The 19,448-nt window shown below is 45.5% G+C and overlaps 1 protein-coding gene across 3 annotated transcripts in view; it reads left to right on the forward strand.

Moving 5' to 3' along the window:
• The window catches only part of LOC114587337 (ephrin type-B receptor 5), a 156,848-nt gene that overhangs the window by 14,892 nt on the left and 122,508 nt on the right, over window positions 1–19,448 (forward strand). The window contains exon 1 of one of the 3 annotated variants that reach the window (XM_077921505.1): window positions 5,337–6,049. The exons of 1 other annotated variant lie outside the window; for it this stretch is intronic. The gene's annotated coding sequence lies outside the window, so the exon portion shown is untranslated. Of the gene's footprint in view, window positions 1–5,336; window positions 6,050–19,448 lie in introns of those variants that run through there. One more of the 3 variants, XM_028711375.2, reaches the window with a different exon arrangement.

Below are 19,448 nucleotides of genomic sequence, written 5' to 3' on the forward strand. Positions count from 1 at the left end.
CGTGTTGAAAACTAGCACAACTTAGAGCCAGCTGGCCAGGACCCTTTCCCCAGGTACGTTAGCTTTTCCGTTAGGCAAAAGAGCTTGATGTGTGTGGATTGTTCAAATATAATTCTCTATTATACATGGCACAGTCCAAGAACGATAGCAGCATTTGATGTTTCTGCATGTACAGCTTGGTTCTCAGGGTGGGTCCATCAGTGTGTAGAGATGCAGACCTGGGACTCAGAGCTGCAAATATAACATTTTAAGTGTGTTTTAAGTGCATTGTACAAATGAGACACTAGATGGTGCTGATGAGCTAATGGCAAATTCCATATATATTTTAAAACTTTTTAAAAGCATTTTCACAGTGTTTTCTTTTTTTATATCTGTGTAGATTCAGCCTTGTATTGTAGTAGCAGAACTGTTTTGCAAGTCGTATCTTAACTCTGAAATATACCTAAAGCACTAGATGAATTGGACCCTTATTTGGAAAACCTTGTATGGGACACCCATCAGCTAGCGGCCAAGTTCACCCCAAATGTTCCTTCTGCTTGTTGATGCCACCACAAACTATAGGGCAGCTCCTTTTGATGGCAGAGCAGCTCCTGCAAAAGAAGGTCCTGGTGGATTGTATCCCATGTTAATAATCGTGTGAAGTTGCTATTTGTATCTTCCACTGGTCCTTTTGAAACAGAGTCTTGTAAAGCAAAATTCTCACAATCTAATTCCAAATGTTGATTGCTCTAGGGGAGTTCCATGCACCGGGATCAAAAAGGGACTGTCAACATATTTCTCAGACAATCAATGTCACATTTTCTCTGCCACCCTCCCTTATTTAAGTAGCTATACCTTCTGCCATGCTGTGCTACTTTGGCCTCTGTTCTGCGAATGTCAAAACAACCAATTGCAAAAGACACAAATTAATCTGAGTCGGTGCTTGACGTGGTTCTCCTAGAATCTCAGGAGCTTGCAAGCTTCAGTCTGGGGGCTTATCAAAGAAATACAGTACTGGGATTTGACAACACTTAATTTCAATGAACTTCCACCAGATCTGGAAAACAAGTGCTCTTTGTATACAGTACTTAGATTTTAAAACAGCCTTGTCCAATTGGAGCTGGTGGGAACAAAATTAGCTGACCTGACCTGTACTCTTTTTAAATATCATCTTCCTGGCCTATGTGGACTTTGTTTCTTAAATTCTGCTTGTGGCACTGGGATCTGGATATGTCTACAATACTGCACATCACACTTTTTTGGGTGCTGGGTTAAGACACTTATATTTGCACTGGCATTGTTTATTTCTCATTATATTTATATCCCACCTTTCCTTGAAGGAGTGAAAGAATTGTTATCCGCCTCCCCATTTTATTGTCCTAACAACCAGGACTTTATTTCAGCTGAAACTCGCTGGCATTCAGTTCCAGCACCTCTCAGGTGGGTGCCATTACCATTATAAGAGAACAAGGGAGACGTTCATGGTGAGTTCCAGCACCTCTTTTTCTAGATAGATTGCAATGCTTTCAACCCTGCAAGGTAGTCTAGGCTGAGAGATAATGGCTGGTTCAATTTCACCCAATGAACTTCATGCTGCGTAGGAATTTGTACTAGTCTTAACATTCTAACCACATACTACTTAGCCAGAGCTCTTTTTAATCCTTTAGTTTTAGCCTGCTCTATATTTTGTCGTTTGTTTAAATATATTTTAATTTAATGCTATCGGAATTGCTTTTACACTTTTGTATGGTGCACTGGAATCTTGAAGGTACCCTGGACTAGACTAGACTAAAATACCCTCTACAGTGGTACCTTGGGTTAAGTACTTAATTTGTTCCGGAGGTCCGTACTTAACCTGAAACTGTTCTTAACCTGAAGCACCACTTTAGCTAATGGGGCCTCCTGCTGCCGCCATGCCGCTGAAGCACGATTTCTGTTCTCATCCTGAAGCAAAGTTCATAACCTGAAGCACTATTTCTGGATTAGCGGAGTCTGTAACCTGAATTGTATGTAACCTGAAGCATATGTAACCCGAGGTACCACTGTATTGCCTTGAGAACAAGGAGTTGCATTGGTATGGCTTTACTGAGTTGCAGTGCAGAGGCAGGGAGCACTATATTTCTGACACGGTCAGGTCTGTGGGTTTTCTTGCAGAACAAGGGAATGATCTTTCTTTCCCCCCCTGTATTCCCTCAGGGCTAATCTGTCAGAGGCCGCATGCCATTGATGGGTGGAGGTTGAAGCCAGAGGTGGGTGAGACCAGAGCCAAAGGGTGCACCCCCTTTCCCCCTTTCTGCCACCCTTTCCTTTTCAGTCCCCGCCCCCCATTGCCACCTGTGTGACTATACTTCTAAAGCACATTTGTCACGGAGTTTGCTCCCTCAAAGAATTCTGGGCACCGTAGTTTGTTAGCAGTTGCTGGGAATTGTCTCTTTGTGAGGGGTTACAGTGTCCAGAATTATCTGAGGTAGCAAAATCCGTGACAAATGTGCTTTAAAGGTGTGCACAGCGTTGAAGGCTGAAGATTGCCTAACCCCCTCTAGCTGCAACCCCTTGTGAGCTCAAAGGGTGGCCTTGGCCTAATCACTCTCTCTCCTTCGCTGTGAGGAATAAATGGGGGAAGACGCTTTAAATAAATAAATAAATTATTATTTATACCCCGCCCATCTGGCTGGGTCCCCCCAGCCACTCTGGGAGGCTTCCAACAAAACACTAAAATACAATAACCTATTAAACATTAAAAGCTTCCCTAAACAGGGCTGCCTTTAGATGTCTTCTAAAAGTTTGGTAGTTATTTTTCTCTTTGACATCTGGTGGGAGGGCGTTCCACAGGGCGGGCGCCACCACCGAGAAGGCCCTCTGCCTGGTTCCTTGTAACTTGGCTTCTTGCAGTGAGGGAACCGCCAGAAGGCCCTCGGTGCTGGATCTCAGTGTCCGGGCAGAACGATGGAGGTGGAGACGCTCCTTCAGGTATACTGGACCGTTTAGGGCTAAAATGTCAGCACCAACACTTTGAATTGTGCTCGGAAACGTACTGGGAAACGTACTTATGCAATCCCTTATGCAACATCCTCCTTGCAGTCCCTATTTAATAAGTTGTTGCCATCCGTCTGTCTCGAGAGGCAATGGAGTGTGACTCTGAGGGCTAACTCAAACCACTGAGCAGCACTGAAGTGACCTCCAATAGGGTATGAGCTTTGGCAGTGTGTATGGAGGTCCTGGGCTGCCCAGACCTCCCTCTTGGCCTTGCTGACATGGTACAAAGGAAAGCAGAAAAACAGATTTGGCAGCAGCTGGGCTGCAGGAGTGCCGGAAGGAGGCGTACAAAGCACCATCCAATCATTTTAGGGACTCCAATCTGGATTTGTATAGGATTTACTCCTTGGCCGTTCCTTCTCCCGAAGAAATCCCACAAGGCAGCAGCAGAAGTTTAGGACCAGTGTTTCCCTTCTCCTAGATGGGCTGCCTTCCCAGGTTGTCAAGCCCCTCCATCTGCCTGTTTTCTCACTATGTGTACACCTTGCTGCAGTAGAACCAATTGGTAGCTAATCCTGGCGCATACTCTCTGCATGTACTTAAAACGCATATAACAAAACCCATATGGCTGCTTTTGTTAGACTTGAGGACAAACCTCTTGGCTGGTAGGGATGGTGGTAATTTGGAGCAGAGCTGCCCTAGGGTGAATGTGTGTATTTAAATTTTTCTCCATGTTTCTTCCTCTGCAACTCTTCTGCCAGCTGTTTTCTTCCTTTGCACATTTCCTTATGTATATTTGTCTTTTGTGCACTGGCAAGCAGAATGTCATTTCTCCCTTCCCATTTTTGGTTTTTCCAAACAGGATCTAGCAATTATAGCACATGAGACTCTTCAGTTGACATATTCTGAGAAAAGTTTAACTATCTTTGTTTGATACACTGGGCGACATGCTGATTTGTGGATTGAAAAATGAAAAAAAGTATTTGGTTTCTAAGCTGTATGGAAAAGTACCTTTTTAATGAAGTTGCAGTTTTGATTTTCTTGTGTGAGGAGTATCAGTAGGGTTGCCAGGTGCAAAAGAGGACAAGGCTCCTTCACCGCTGTTAGCAGTGTAGAAGATATAATTTCAGCAAGTACACCTTGTCATCATGCAAATGCTGGAATTGCTACTTCTACACAGATATTTAATGGTTCAGGAGTCTGGTCTGTTTTTACTTGCCTTTTAGGCAACACTTCTGCAGTGGTGCATAAAGGTATGCTTGAGGTGTCTGATCACGGCTCAGAAAAGGAAAAACTCACACAATCCCTTCTCCCTAACACAAGGTTTAATCCATAGATCAACCCACGGACGTTTTAGCTATGCAAATTGAATTAGTTGCAAATTCATATTTTCAGGCGATTTTGCTTCTGGTGTGTTTCAGCATTATGGAATAAACGGCAAAATATTAATGGCTGCTTTTCTTCCGGAAAGAAATGACAGCTTCATGGGCGTAGCCAGGATTTATGTTGTTGTTGGGGAGGGGGGAGGCAGGTAGCCAGGATTTATGGGGGGGGGGGTCATCACCCTCTGTCTGGCTCAGTCATACCGAACGAAATGTCTCAACAACAGTTGTATTAAATTACTTTCTTTTGATCCCAAGTGCTCAGAAAATCTGTCAAAATCTTTCTACAATTTCTACTTTTAGTTAAGTATTTTTATTGATTGATTTGGGGAGGGGAAATTGCCCCCCACCGCTTTGCCCCATGGCAGCTTTTAAATTAAATTGCAATGCTATCTTCCTCTTCCTCTGGTATTTCAAATCTGGAAACTTTACTAAGGTTGTGGCAATATGTCAACATTCAATATACGACACAGCTAACTTGGGTTAAAGGCACGTGAGGATTCCCCTAACAGTTTTTTTACAAAATGTCTGAAAGCTGAAACTAAAGAGATTGTCTCTGGGCATGGGCAGGAGGTGTTTTGCCTCCCCACCGAACTATTAATAATAACCAGTGTACAGATGTTCAAAGCTTTTGCTATCTGCAGAGCCTCTGTAAGGCAGACCATGACTACACTGCAAGACTAGGAATGTATTGTGGCTGAGAGAGAGAGAGAAAAAACGTTTCGATGCCGGGCTAAAGTGCAGCATGTTCTGATGGGTGGCATGTCCTTTTCTCCCAGGCAGGTTTAAGCCCCAGCACCTCTCTCTCTCTCTCTCTCTCTCTCTCTCTCTCTCTCTCAATGCATCATTGGTGAGCTTCGGCGCACGGAGCCTTTTTCTCCAGCGGGGGGTAGGGGGTGGGCTGGATGATCTCTGGGGTCCCCCTAAGCCCACTGCTGGCGGGGAGCGAGGGAAGGCAGGGCCTCGGCGTGCAGCTCCGCCTCCCGTACGCGCGGCTGCTCTGCTTGGGGCCGCCGGAGCCGGTGCAAAGCGAGGGGGGAAATACAGCAGCTGCCCTCGCCGGTGTCTGCTTGGAGTGGGGCGCTGGGGAGGTGGGGGAGGAGGCGGCGATCAAACACGGAGCCTGCAGCTCCCCCCACAAGACAGGCTGCGGAGGAGAAGCGAGCCCCCCCCCTTTCCCCTTGCCTACCCGCCCCCCAACCCAGCTCCGATCTGCTGCGCGAGGGCCCCCCTTTTTTTTTTTGCAAGGGGAGCGCGCGCGCGCGCGAGAAGTCCCAAGAAGAAGCGCGCAAGAGACCTGCTTTTGCAAAGAGGAGATCTCTTAGCACGGCGCTTTTTTGAAAGAAAAAGGATCGTAGCTACAAGATCCCAGGCGAAAGATCCCGAGAAGGAGGCGGAAGGAGAAGAGAAGACCTTCCCGGGAAGAGAGGAAGGGGAGCTATGCAAACTCTCCCCGAGGTCTGCCTGCTTCTGGAGCGCAGACAACAGGCTGCCCGGGCTGGTATGCTTGCTGCTCGAGGAGCGTCCGTGCAAAGGCTGCGCTGAATGGACATGGAGCCCTTCCCGGGGATCCCGCGGGAAATAAACAAATAACTACATCGGTCTTGGAACTGCAAAAAGAGAAAGAAGAGGAAAGCAACCGAAGGAGAGCCTTTCCCGGATCTTATCAGCATCACCACTCAATGCATCCTCGTTGTGAGAGCGCCAGCCAGGTTGGTCCTTTATTTTTCTTCCTGGGCAGAGGTGCATGGCAAGCTGCTGGGTTTCCCCTGTCTTAGAGAAACTGGAAGTGTGTCACTAGGGCTTGGGCCCACCGCTGGTGTCCTGTCCCCTTCCCTTCCCTTCCTGCAGATCTCCCCCCTTTCTTGTGTCAGATGGATAAAGGAGGAGTGGAGGCATAATTGAAAAATCAGGTCATGATTTCAAACCGCCGCACAGCTGGCTAGTGGCTGCTTCACACACACAACACACAGGCAGCAACCCCTTTTTTTCTGCTGGGTTTGCTTATTGTTGCCGGGTGCATTTCTGTAGCTAGAAAGCTTTATGAAGAGCATCTGTTGAGCCATGCCTTGCTCTCTCCCCCCCCCCCCCGCCAGCCCCCCAAACAGTAAATCTGTAAGTGGAGTGGAAATTGCATCCTCTTGGATAAATATTGAATAGTTTAAACATGCGTATTCCTTTGTGTGCAAGGCAGAAGATTTAGTTTCCCTTACAGAAGGGCCTCGGGAAGGAACTGGGAAAGCAGTGGAAGCTTAGAGGTACCCGTAAGGAAGGCTCTTTGCAGACTGCCCTTTGTACATTAAGGGCTGCAGGAGAATGGGAGGGTTTGCGACAAGTCTACCACCTCGCCTTGGCTCTTCGTAGGAAATGTAAGGCTGCACACTTTAAAAAGAATTAATAAATTAAGATGCAATTGCCCTTAAACTCTTGGAGAGGAAGAACATTTGCACATGCAGTGGGTTTTTGCTAGCTTGCATTCAAGCTACCCACAAGTGCACCTGTATTGAGAAGAGGAGGCTATTCTCCCTGTCCAGCCCCCCCCACCCCATCATTACTGCTTTTCCTTGCAATTCCCCTTCTGCTGACACACAGACAGAGAAAGCAAATGGATATAGGAAACTGGGTTACTTGCAACTGCAGCTTGCTGGAATTCCCCCTTCCCCCTTTGCCTTGGCGGTTCTGCCCAGCCTGACAGAAAGAACAACCCCTCTAGAAACACGAGTCAAAACACGAAACTTGTCAAAAGCTCTCTTCAGTTTCAGCTAATCTGCTCCCCTTGGCTGGGCTGGTCCAGGACGTTTCTCTTAAGTATGTGGGGCTCTGGGCAAGGAATAGTTTAATTTTCCTTTCGCTACGGTTTTTCCAATTCAGTGGAATCCGCACAGATGTGGACTTGTTAGTCCAAGGTAAAGTTGGATTTCCTACTATGCTTTTTTTGGTCAGGACTTTGGGGGCTGTTGGAGTCCTTCTCTCACCACTCACTCAGCTAGGAATTGGAAGAAATAAAGCCGTTACATCCTTTGTCTGGTCTCGGCACGCAGTTCTCAGTGTTGCGATTGCAGATTGCAAAATACAGTACTTATTCCAGAGCATTGTTGTTCTTCTTCGTGAGAGATTTGCTGTGCTCCAGCTTTGAACAGTTTTCCTTGTCTACTGCTGAAGCTTAGAGGGTCTGGACCTGTCAGTGGAAGACTCTCGGAACCATATGTCAGCTGCTTTGAGCTTTTTGCAGGAAGTGTTGGGTATAACACCAGGTAGACAAGCTGTAATATTAATCTGGAGAGTAGAAGGTGGTTTGAAGAGAGATTATGGCTTGTGTTGCATACAGGCATATCCCACTTTCAGCTGCAGGAAACGGGTTTTAGTATTGTTTCAGAACCCTGCAAAGTCTGTTTGAGCCAAAGGTAATGGGGGGACAAAATAAATTATATGTACAGCGTGGGAAGCGATGCCTCTCTCTCTCTCCCTCCCCCCCCCCATTTTCAACTCTTTGAATTTGCATAATTTATACAGTCTGGGAACCGCTTAACAACCTAATCTGTTTGTGTGAACTAGGCCTGTGTGCATAAGATTGCAGCCTGAAATGCAGTAGTGCAGAACATACAATTACATGCCCTGCTCCATTCCTCATCTCTCCTCTGTGCAAGACAGCCAATTCACGCTTGCCATTCAGAGGCTTAGCTGTACTGTTCCATCTGCAAAATCCCCCTGTCTTTGGATCTTAGTGCATAGAATTGGGGAAATTACAAGAGTTGGAATGCATTGTCGAGATTAATCTAATTTGGCTGGCTATTGACTTAAAACCGTCCCTTTAGGTAGATGTTCTTCGTGTCTCTTATGAAAATTCCTCCCATCAAACCAAGGCAGACACAACTGGGCAACTTTCTTCAGCAGCTTGTTCCATTACCCAGTTGTTAAAGGTAGTTTTTCTTCCTGTTGCCCAGCCTTAATCTGAGGGACTGCAACTTGGAACAAGTTACTTCTTGTCCCTCCATCAGTGGGCCTTGGAGGCAATTGTTCTCCTGGTTTTTTTGGCAGCTTTTTAGATGTTTGAAAATGGCTCACATGTCCTCTCTTAATTTTCTGCCCTTCAAAAAAAAAATGCTTTGGTTTTCATAATCAGTTTTTACTTCTTGCTTTCCCTCTCTCCCTTGTCTGAATTAGCTCAATTTGTTTGTATCTTTAAAAATATCTACTATTACACTATGGAACTCCCTCACTCAGGAGGCAGTGATGGCTTTAAAAGATGGATTAGACAATTTTATGGAGGCAGTGTTAGAAACTCAGATATATAAGCTAGGCACCCAATGGCTCCTTAAACCTAGGTTCCAGTCGCCAAAACGGAATGTATGGTTGCCATTTTGGGGCAAGACGGCTCTAAAGTCTTATTTTTCAAATGATGTACTGACTGTGATTGATTCTCAGTTAAACATCTGGTGAGTTCAGATGACAACCTTGAGCTAGGTTAAGAGCTTTGAGAATTTAAAGAACAGTCACCTTATCTAGGGACAGTCCACATATATATATTGACCTATTCCAACCTCTTTTTCTTAATGGTGACTGCTCCTGCTCAGGCCGCACAGAAAAAGCATTTTGGCTCCTGAAATTCATTCTGATGGTGCAGATGAAATATAACTGATAGAATTCTACAGGATGGGGTATTAGCATGTGAAAACAGTCCAGATCCAATGATCTGCAGGCATTCACCTCCATCCTGGTGCCCAGACATCTTGACTTGGTCGAAAGTGGTCAATAGCCAAAATGCACCTGGCGCCTGGCTAATTTCAAACACTGCTGATGGAGGAGAGGGTTATCGATGGCTGTATTCTGCCTCCACATAGCCATTATGGCTAATCTTCTGCCTCCACAGTTGGAGGCAGCAATGTTTCTGAGTACCAGTTGCTGGAAACCACAAGAGGGAAGATTGCTCTTGTGCTTGAGTGCTACAGTGGTACCTTGGGTTACGTACGCTTCAGGTTACATATGCTTCAGGTTACAGACTCCGCTAACCCAGAAATAGTGCTTCAGGTTAAGAACTTTGCTTCAGGATAAGAACAGAAATCGTGCTCCGGCGGCGCGGAGGCAGCAGGAGGCCCCATTAGCTAAAGTGGTGCTTCAGGTTAAGAACAGTTTCAGGTTAAGAACGGACCTCCAGAACGAAATAAGTACTTAACCCGAGGTACCACTGTATTTGTGGGTTTCCCACAGCCATCTGGTTGGCCGCTGGATGCTGGACTAGATAGGCTATTGGTCTAATCCAACAGGCTGTTCTTATGTTTGTATGAGGACCCAAGCACCAGCAATTGACAGCACAGTATTTTTTGGCACCTGAGCTGGAAGAACCAAGGGAGCCTGGGGAGCGCAACTCACCTGGACGTTTTCTTGTGCAAGCTTCCTTTTAATGGAACAGAACTTGTCTCCCAATAATGAACAGGGATGCGGTCCACTGGGTAAGGGGAACAAGACTTGTGCAAGAAACAGTGAACAGGAGTTGTGCAAGAGCATTCCTGTGTGCTTGCGTACCTCCCGTCTCATTCCAGTGGGGCTTGTGCAAGAGAACTTCCTTGTAGGGATTGTGCCATATGGATTAGATCTTTCTCTTGAACCGAGTTGTATTTAACAGTGCTCCTTAAATCACGGGCCTCTGCCAGATATAGTACTCCAGCTGAGCTCAGTCTTGCTGCCAAGTTGGAGCGATGTTGTCACTCCCTGCGTCTTCCATTCAGGGCTTCTGCTATCGTGTGTGGCAGGAGGATGAACTGCTTCTTTGCAATGGAACCATACTTCAGTCTCCTGCATGCAAACCAATGTTACCCTTTCCTCGTTACTAGTGCCTAACTAGATACCTCACTTTGTTCCAATGCTTTTGCTTAATTTCAGTATATTACTAAGGTATGGGTAGGTTAAAGGTAAAGGGACCCCTGATCATTAGGTCCAGTCGTGACCGACTCTGGGGTTACGGCCTTCATCTTGCTTTATTGGCCAAGGGAGCCGGCGTACAGCTTCTGGGTCATGTGGCCAGCATGACTAAGTCGCTTCTGGCGAACCAGAGCAGCGCATGGAAATGCTGTTTACCTTCCATCAAGGTGCAAGTAGATAAATAGGTAGTGCTCCGGCGGGAAGGTAAACAGCGTTTGTGCGCTGCTCTGGTTCACCAGAAGCGGCTTAGTCATGCTGGCCACATGACCCGAAAGCTGAATGCCAGCTCCCTTGGCCAATAAAGCGAGATGAGCGCCGCAACCCCAGAGTCGTCCACGACTGGACCTAATGGTCAGGGGTACCTTTACCCTTTACCTTTAGCATCCTATTTCTCACAGTGCCTCTATCCCCAGATTCTTCTGGTAAGGCCCCCTCAAGCTTGGGTACAGTTGGGGAGGAGAAACTGTCTTTTCTGTACACCAGGGTTAGCCATCTTGGTGCCTTCCAGTAGTTTTTGACTCCAGCTCCCATCAGCCCCAGGGATGATGGAGGTTATCAACCAACAACATCTGCAGGGCACAATCCAGACATGTGAGCCAGGAGCCAGAAGTAAATTCTGCTGCTATGTACTAACTCCTTTCATGTGTGATCTGAGTAGTTTTTGGCTGGGGTGCTGCACTGATGAAATCTCTCTCTTGCATGCAACTATGGAGACATTTTTCTTTCTTTTTTATGAATGAAAGTGGGTGCAATTTAACTCACATCATGATAAAATATTTGAATGGGTCACCAGGTGCCTGGTATAATTGCCTTGCCTTGACTCACTGGTTACCTGTCAGCCATTCAGATTTATTGTTCAGTCCAGTGCACCAATTTCTTAAGCTCAGTTGCAATTTTATCTGTGTAATTTATCTGTGGAGAGGGTCTGGGTTTGGGTCTGGTGTGGTTGATTGGTGATGGCGTTCTGTGTGCCTCTGGATCTGGTGTCAGTTTTTGTGGGGAGGGCTAATTTCCAGATGTCTGGCAAGCGGGATGTGTCGTCACGCTTGTTCATGTTGTGAGGGTGTTTCTCTGGACACCATCCAGTAGCCAAACCATGGTGGCACCTCCGGATGCTGCACCCCCCTGCAATCCCTACACAGATCTGGCTGGCACAGGCCACAAAACCACAGCTCGCCCCTATACACGAAGCCAAGCCAGAGCACAACCAAATGTAGTACACCCATCTTCTCAGAAAAACTCTTCACAAAGTTCAAGAGGTCAAGACACAAAGGCTTTAGCAACTAATCCACACCTAATGACCCACCTAAGTGGTACTCAGGATATCACTCAAGAAATCACTCAAGATATCCCTCAAGCAATTAAGGAACAAAAGAAGAAAAGGCACACTAGCCTGGGAACTTCCTCTCTGCCCAGAACATTGGAGGCTATACACCATACCTCCTCAACAGTATTTATAGGAACTCAAACACTGAGATCCTGCTCTGTTCCAGTAACAAGAAGCCGAAAGCACCAGCCTGAAGATGACGAGTGAGACCTCGTCGAAACGTCGCCCAGACACCCCAACTTTTACACGGGAAGATACCCGAGGACACCAAAACCTGCATTCCTGTACCCGTGAAAATCTACGAAAGCATATATATATATATATATATGTTTTCGTAGATTTTCACGGGTACAGGAATGCAGGTTTTGGTGTCCTCGGGTGTCTTCCCGTGTAAAAGATGGGGTGCCTAGGCGACGTTTCGACGAGGTCTCACTCGTCATCTTCAGGCTGGTGCTTTCGGCTTCTTGTTACTGGAACAGAGCAGGATCTCAGTGTTTGAGTTCCTATAAATACTGTTGAGGAGGTGTGGTGTATAGCCTCCAATGTTCTGGGCAGAGAAACACCCTATATATATAGTTGTTTTACTGCTTATTATTATAACCTCAGAGATAAAAATTAAGCCACCAAGCCTATAATTTCCCATCCCATGTGCTGGATCATCACCTTGTCATGGTGAGTGGGCTTGCATGTTCCTATGAGCCCTATGAGCGAAGTCGTTGAGAGCCTCATACTCCCAGCAGGGTCACCCAAGGTGGTAAGGTCAAAGGGGAAAAGCTAGACAAAGAATGATCCAAGAAGTCCTCAATGGCAGAACAGGTGGAAGATAACAAGCGGTATGTTACAACGACTGTGAAGGCAGATGAAGGCTGCAGCAGATAAGAATCTACCGGTCATCATGATACTCATGCCATCGGAATAGAGCCTTACTGCGAAGACTGTGTGCTGGTCAGCGTGCACTGATCTACACATATAAAACAAATTCACATACAGGCGTCTTCCAAAAACCCATCTCAAACCCAAACCCAAAAAGTCCCATGGCGATAGGCAAATGGTAATGGGGGCAGGACTGTGAAATCTGGAAGCCCTTAGTCATGAACTGGCACATGGGCGGTGGATACAGATTCAGTAGATCTGACTCAAGGAATGAGGCAGTTGAGTAGCTCGCAGCTGTACCCATGACTGAGCAGTCCTATTTAGGATCCACTCTGCTCACCCCGAAAAGGGGGAGGGGCTAGAAATGGTTCCCTAAACGTAGACTTCCTCTGTTTTCCCCCTGACTGGATTACCGTGCCCAGTGTGGTCACCACCCATCAGTCGTAAAAGACAATTGAACTTTGGAACATGGATTATACAGAACATTGGATAACACAGATAATGAGCATCCCGAATGCAGGACTGCCATCATTGCAAGAGACCTGTGAAGTTTTAACATCAACATTACAGCGCTTCAAGAAACTTGAAGATCAGGCCTGCGAGTGCCCCAATTGGAGAACAGCCTTTACCAAAGGTGTCATGGACTTTGAAGATGTTCGAACTCAGGACGAAAGGGAGAAATGTGCCAAAAGGAAGGCACGTTTGGCAAACCCTCACTGTGATCATCTCCGGAAACCTATGTCCCCACTGTGGAAGGATGTGTGGATCCAGAATTGGCCTCCACAGTCACTTACAGACACACTGTTAAGACCATGTTCATGGAAGACAATCTTACTTGGCCACAAGTAAGATCTGTTCGACAATGGAACGGTCTCCCTCAGGAGGTGGTGGACTCCTTCCTTGGAGGTTTTTAAGGAGAGGTTGGATGGCCATCTGTCATGGGTGCTTCAGCTGAGATTCCTGCATTGCTGGGGGGTAGACTAGGTGACATTGGTGGATCCCTTCCAACGTTACAGTTCTATGATTCTATGACTCCTATGATCTCAGAAGCCTGCTCTGTAGTAATGTGGAGTAGGACTTTTAGTGCGACTGCCCCTGTTCTGTGGAATCACATTCCTTTTGAGATATGACAGGTGTGGTCCACTTTCCAGAAACAACTGAAGACATTTTTGTTCTGACAGGCTTTCTCAGCTGGATAAATGTGGTTTTAATTTTTTGCCATGAGCATCTACTTTTCAGGGTTTTAGTCTTTTTTTACATGTATTTCTTGTGTTTGTGTTTTTAAGTACTCTATGTGTAACTCATACCCTCCAACATTTCTGCAATGAAAATAACAACAACAACAATAATAATATTTATACGCTGCCCATCTTACTGGGTTGCCTCAGCCACTCTGGGTGGCTTCCAACATACATAAAAACATAATTAAACATGAAAGCACTTCAGATGGCTCAGGGGTTCGATAACTCCATACCCTCCAACATTTCTTCAATGAAAATAGGGACGTCCTAAGGAAAAGCGGGACATTCTGGGATCAAATCAGAAACCGGGATGGCTACTGTAAATCTAGGACAGTCCCTGGAAAATAGGGACACTTGGAGGGTCTGGTAACTTGCCTCGCGACAGTGGTTTAGAAAGCAGTTAATAAGTCAACAGCAATAGTATCAATGGCATTTTTTTTAAAAGCCTATTTAATTTTCAGCAGTGTGAAATAGGCTTGTGGTTTGAAACATTCGCTTATTAAAGACGAGTCCCCAGATTAAACGACAAATTTCATTTTCGTATAGTGCTGCCTCCCAGCAGCTCCTGTGTCTCGAATATCGGGAGGGGGGCGGAATTCTATGCACATAAAGCTTGTTGGTGGGGAAGCACCTCCCCATCCTGCAAAGTCCTAAAAAAAAGGGACTTTGCCACTTGATTCTGCCGATTGTGTGAGCTGCTCCTTGGACAACTGGGCTCCTCTCTTGGCATTGAGCTGTGAATGAAGCCTTGCTAATTAGCAAGGTGTAATGGTTTTGTCTGAGGGCTGCTTGCTTTTCCAAAAGGGACACCTGCTTACCCCTTTACACACTCTAGTGCAGAGGTTGGTTCCCTTTAGTGTGCACCGGCCGCTGCAATAAACTGGCCCCCTCTCTAACAAGACATGTGCCTCTTTGTCTGGGGAACTCGCTTGCCTGTAGCTTGTTAACCTCCTATGGCTTTTCACATCCTCTCCTGTCCCTCCCCTCTTCTCCCTGTGCTCCCCATCTGGGAAGGTCACACAGCGTTGATTCAGGGCAAGATTGCTCTGACACGTCCTTTATCCCGCACCTGCTCATTACACCTTCCCCACTGCCCTCCTTGCCTCCTCTTGTTCCCCCTAAGTGACAGTCGCTTCTGAACATGCGCTGCCCTTGATACAATACCCTCGTCATCTCTTCCCCACCTCTCTGTGAGCAGAAATCCCACCCTGTGGCAATTATTAACGCACTGCTAAGGCTGTCTGGGTTCACTCCCGTTACTTTCAAGCGCCGCTTAAAGAAGTGGGGTGGTTGTACACATATTCATGTTAGGGCTGCGCGATTTCGTGGACGACTTAATCAACTATCATTTGGGTTGATTAATTGGTGGTCGGGGGAATTTTAATCAACAGAATTGCTTCGGGTCTGGTTGGCGATGGAAGGTTGGGATGCAGATGAAGGGGATGTTTCATAGCATGAAGCGGTTTTGGTTCTGATGTGTTACGGAGGAAAAGAAAGGTGTTGGAGTGGTAGCTGTTAAATTAACTCACACCAGGTTTTATTGCCTCTCTCTCTCTCTCCTTTTAGATAGCTAATATCAGCTTTCAATGAGCTCCAGCTGGTCTTTGAATCAGGCACATTGTAGATCCCTACCTGTTTTGCCTTAGCACTCTTACAGAGTTGGGTGTTCCCAGGCCACTCCCAGAAAGGCCATTCAGATGTATTTAAATTTGATCAGTGAACTTATAAATGGTTAAAGGGAAGGTGGGTGAAGAACAGAAACATTTTGTCAAGAGCCCCCAATTTCTCAGGTGGTGAAAATTCCTGGTATACAGTATGACAGGGTTTGGTTTCCATTACAGTAACTGTGAGAGAAGAATTGTGATTTGGATTGGGTTGGTAAAAATTGTTTTCGTAACAAACACAGGAGCAGAGCCCATTTGGAGGCAAATGAGCTCGCCTAGAGCAAGCAGTAAAACCATTGCCCTGGCATTAGATTTCCCACAGTGATATTGCGGACCTTGCCTCTCTAGATGCTTCTAGTCATGCAGAACTCCCATCACTAAACCCCTTCACTTCTGCGTGAATCAAAACTTTAAAAACTTCTACTTAGTATTTATTCAAGAGTCACTTTCCAAGGGCTGCAGAGAGACTTCAGAACATCATGGAAAACCTCTGAGGACATGTCAGTGGATAATCTCCGATTTATCAGCAAGGAGTTGGCTTGGCTTACAGCCTGGTCAGTTTACCAAGCGAGATGCTACAGTCACAGTCTGAATACCAGAAGCCTCTGGGCAGGTTGACTTAAAATCAAGACTGTTCTAAAGCCATTGCTTTAAACTGCATGCACACAAAAAGGAAAGATTTAAATCGTAGTTTTAAACTCTACCATTTTGAAATCCATACATTCCTGGGCAAGTATGTGTGCTAACTGATGGTTTTAACACATGTAACTACACAAAAACTTTGTACATCTGAGGAGCATAATCCAGAACATTTGACAATGTAGCCGTTGCACTTTTTGGACTCCAGATTTAGATCTGCGTAGCGGCAAGAGATTGCTTCTTTTTGGCTCTCTCTGTATGCATGCAACTTGTTTGACAAGTAAGGCATAAATTTATGCACGAGTTCTGTGCGTAAATTTGGACAGGTCCCATTGAGCAAAATGGGACTTGCTTCCAAATAAACCTCCATAGAATTATGGCTGTAACAAATATCCAGAACATTCCAAAAGTGAGATGGTATTAACCACTGGACAAAACAGTGTTTCTCCATGGGATGGAAAGTGAGTACAGTGGTACCTCGGGTTACATACGCTTCAGGTTACATACGCTTCAGGTTACAGACTCCGCTAACCCAGAAATAGTGCTTCAGGTTAAGAACTTTGCTTCAGGATGAGAACAGAAATCGTGCTCCAGCTGCAGCGGGAGGCCCCATTAGCTAAAGTGGTGCTTCAGGTTAAGAACACTTTCAGGTTAAGTACAGACCTCCGGAACGAATTAAGTACTTAACCCGAGGTACCACTGTATTTAAGCTGTCATTAAAAATGCTCCTAATTTGAGCACTTGGAGGATATAAAATAAGAGTATAAAAACCTTACAGGCTCAGTTAATGGTGCTGGTAAGATTTGGGGATCCTCCTAAAATCTAGGACTTATGATGACTTGCTACTCCAGTAGGAAGTCCAATATAATAAACACAATATGTCACTCCTGTGATTTACTGGTCATGAGGGAGAATAGAAAGCCTTGCCTGTATGTTATGTCCAAACCTGGGATCATGGTTTGTCTCTCCCTTGGAAGCCATGATGTTCTGTTGTTGCTTTGTTGATCTTGGCATGTCAGGGAGCAACAAACCACGGCCCGTGGTTTGTGATGTAACACAAAGTGAAGGCTTCCTGATTTGTTTATCTAGCTTGTCTCAGGGAAGGAGTGAAAGTGGGAGCCATTGGGCAGCGTGAAGCAGCACACGGCTTGTTCTCGGTAAACCGCCCCAAGTCAGAAAGTCTAGCTTATCGTTCAATAGTAATGTGGCTATTGTGTCACTCATAATGCTCTTCACGAAAGTTGGCTATATTTTTCCATGGTCCTTTTACATAGGAAAGCTGCCCGAAAACTTAGCATTTAATAGATGACCACAATTAATTTAGCAAAGTTTGTGCTCTCCATCTCTTTTTTTAAAAAAACGAGGCTGCTGTTGGAGGCATTGGGAATTGGGAATTGGGCAATTGGGAATATTGAAACATATTTTCATGCTTGGTGGGAATGTAAAATCATCCATGTATTCTGGAAAAGGGTCTTCGATATTATTTCCAAAATTGTTAAAACAACCTCTCTCACCAAATCCAACTTTAGTCCTGCTCTCATTAAACCTAAATTCTGATCTTACTATTCAACCAGACACGTAATCTTTCTACTGGTGGCTGCACGATTGGTGGTAGCGTACTTTTTGGAAATCCCAGGCTGAGTTCATTCAACAATATCTGGGCTATTTCAGAATGGCTAACTGGGTCTAGAAGAGTTGAAAAAGGTGTTATAAAGAGAGAAACCTTTAATGCGACCTGGTCCCCCTTCTTTTCATACGCAATGGAAGTAGATAGCAAATTTCTCCCACCAGTTTCACAAACATGTCTGTGGAGAGCCTAGATTGACAATTGATGTTGTAAGATTATGTAAAATGATGCTATAAGCTCAATGCTATGTTTATTATTATTATTTTTTTGTGGAGACTGTATTAATTTTTATTTAACCCAATAATAAAAATGAGGCTGCTGCTAAAAATCAATTAAATATAAAAATTAGCGGATTTACATTTTTTGAAAAACAAAACCCACACTATTTATCTTCAGTGGTGGTGGGGAAGTATCCACCCTGTCTATGGGAGGGGCCTTGGTTGCCTCCTTCCTGATTGGGTGGGAAGGACTTCATGTGATTAACTCCGTCCAATTGGTTATTGTTTTCAGTTTCTCAGTGGCCATTGGTACGAGCTCTGACCACAAGAAAACTGGCTCCCATGTTGCTAGTGGTTAGGTGTGAGCGAGGCCTCCGTTCACTCCAGAGGAATAGACGGCAAACGCTTTCCCCCACCTACAACTCAAAATGCTGCTGATTCATATTTTATTGTGGCATCTCAAAAAATCCTGTTGGGAGTTCCCTCGTGTCCAGCTGGTGCCGGGCAGAATTTTGTATGCACTCAGAAAATGAGTAGCTGGTTGCTTGGATTTTCAAAATCTACCTCTTAGTGAATAAAATTAGCACAACTGAGTGAGGTTGCTTGAGGGGACGTCTCTTTCTGCTTCTTTGTGACTCTGCTGCATCTGTGCCTTGTACATTTTACCCTGAACTGTGCTGACAGGAGAGCCATATTCTGTAAAAAGAATTTGCAGGAAGACAAAATAAAAGGACGCTGTAAACTGGAACAGCCCCTTTAGGTAATTTAGGCTGTGCGACTATCCTTTTTTTTGGTTTTTGGTTCCTTACCTGCTCTGCTCTCCTCTCCTGCTTGTGCTCACAGCAATTCTCTCCAGACATCAGGGAGTTGATTAGCAAACCATGACATGGAAATTTGGAATGTCTTTGTGGCCTTTGTGCTTCTCTCTCCCCCCCCCCCACCTCCCTCTTTGGGGAAGAGTGCTGTGCCTGAATCTGGCAAGCCATGTTTTCCAGTAACCACAGTTTACCTACAACTCTGGGATTGAAACGAACTATGAAACCATGGTTTCAGTGTCTCAATGGGAGACTCACTGTGTGATTAATGAGGATCATAGTTTGCCCAATTTGATGGTCCGAAAAACATTTTAAATAATGAAGGGAAAGGCAGCAGAAGGAGATTTGAATATGTGAAGGGGTTCCTGATAGTCAAATCATGGTTCAAATCCAATGTCTTATTCAAGAAATTAGGGAGGAAGGCAATCATTCTGTCAGAGCAAGTATTTTGGCTTGCTGGACAGAACGATCCTCCCTCTGTTCTGGGGTTTCTCCTGACCCCCTGACCCAATTTCAGAGAGGCGGGCAGGAGGAAGCCCCATTGTACAAGTGGAAGCCCTTGCACAGAGCTTCTGTTGATGCAACTCATTAGCTGAATCCCACTCCTTGGTAATATTTATAGAACCTGATTCGTTTCAGTACTTTTTCTGTGTGTATGTAAGAGAGAGGAAGAGAGAGAGAGAGAGAGACTTCTAACAATGACCTAACTTTCTCCCCCTTATTTGCAACCTGACTAACTCTGGGCTCTATCCAATACGTGCTGCTTCAAAATGTGGTTCCAATTCTGT

The sequence above is a fragment of the Podarcis muralis genome, chromosome 17 (genome assembly GCF_964188315.1).
Source record: "Podarcis muralis chromosome 17, rPodMur119.hap1.1, whole genome shotgun sequence".
NCBI classification, from domain to species: Eukaryota; Metazoa; Chordata; class Lepidosauria; order Squamata; family Lacertidae; genus Podarcis; species Podarcis muralis.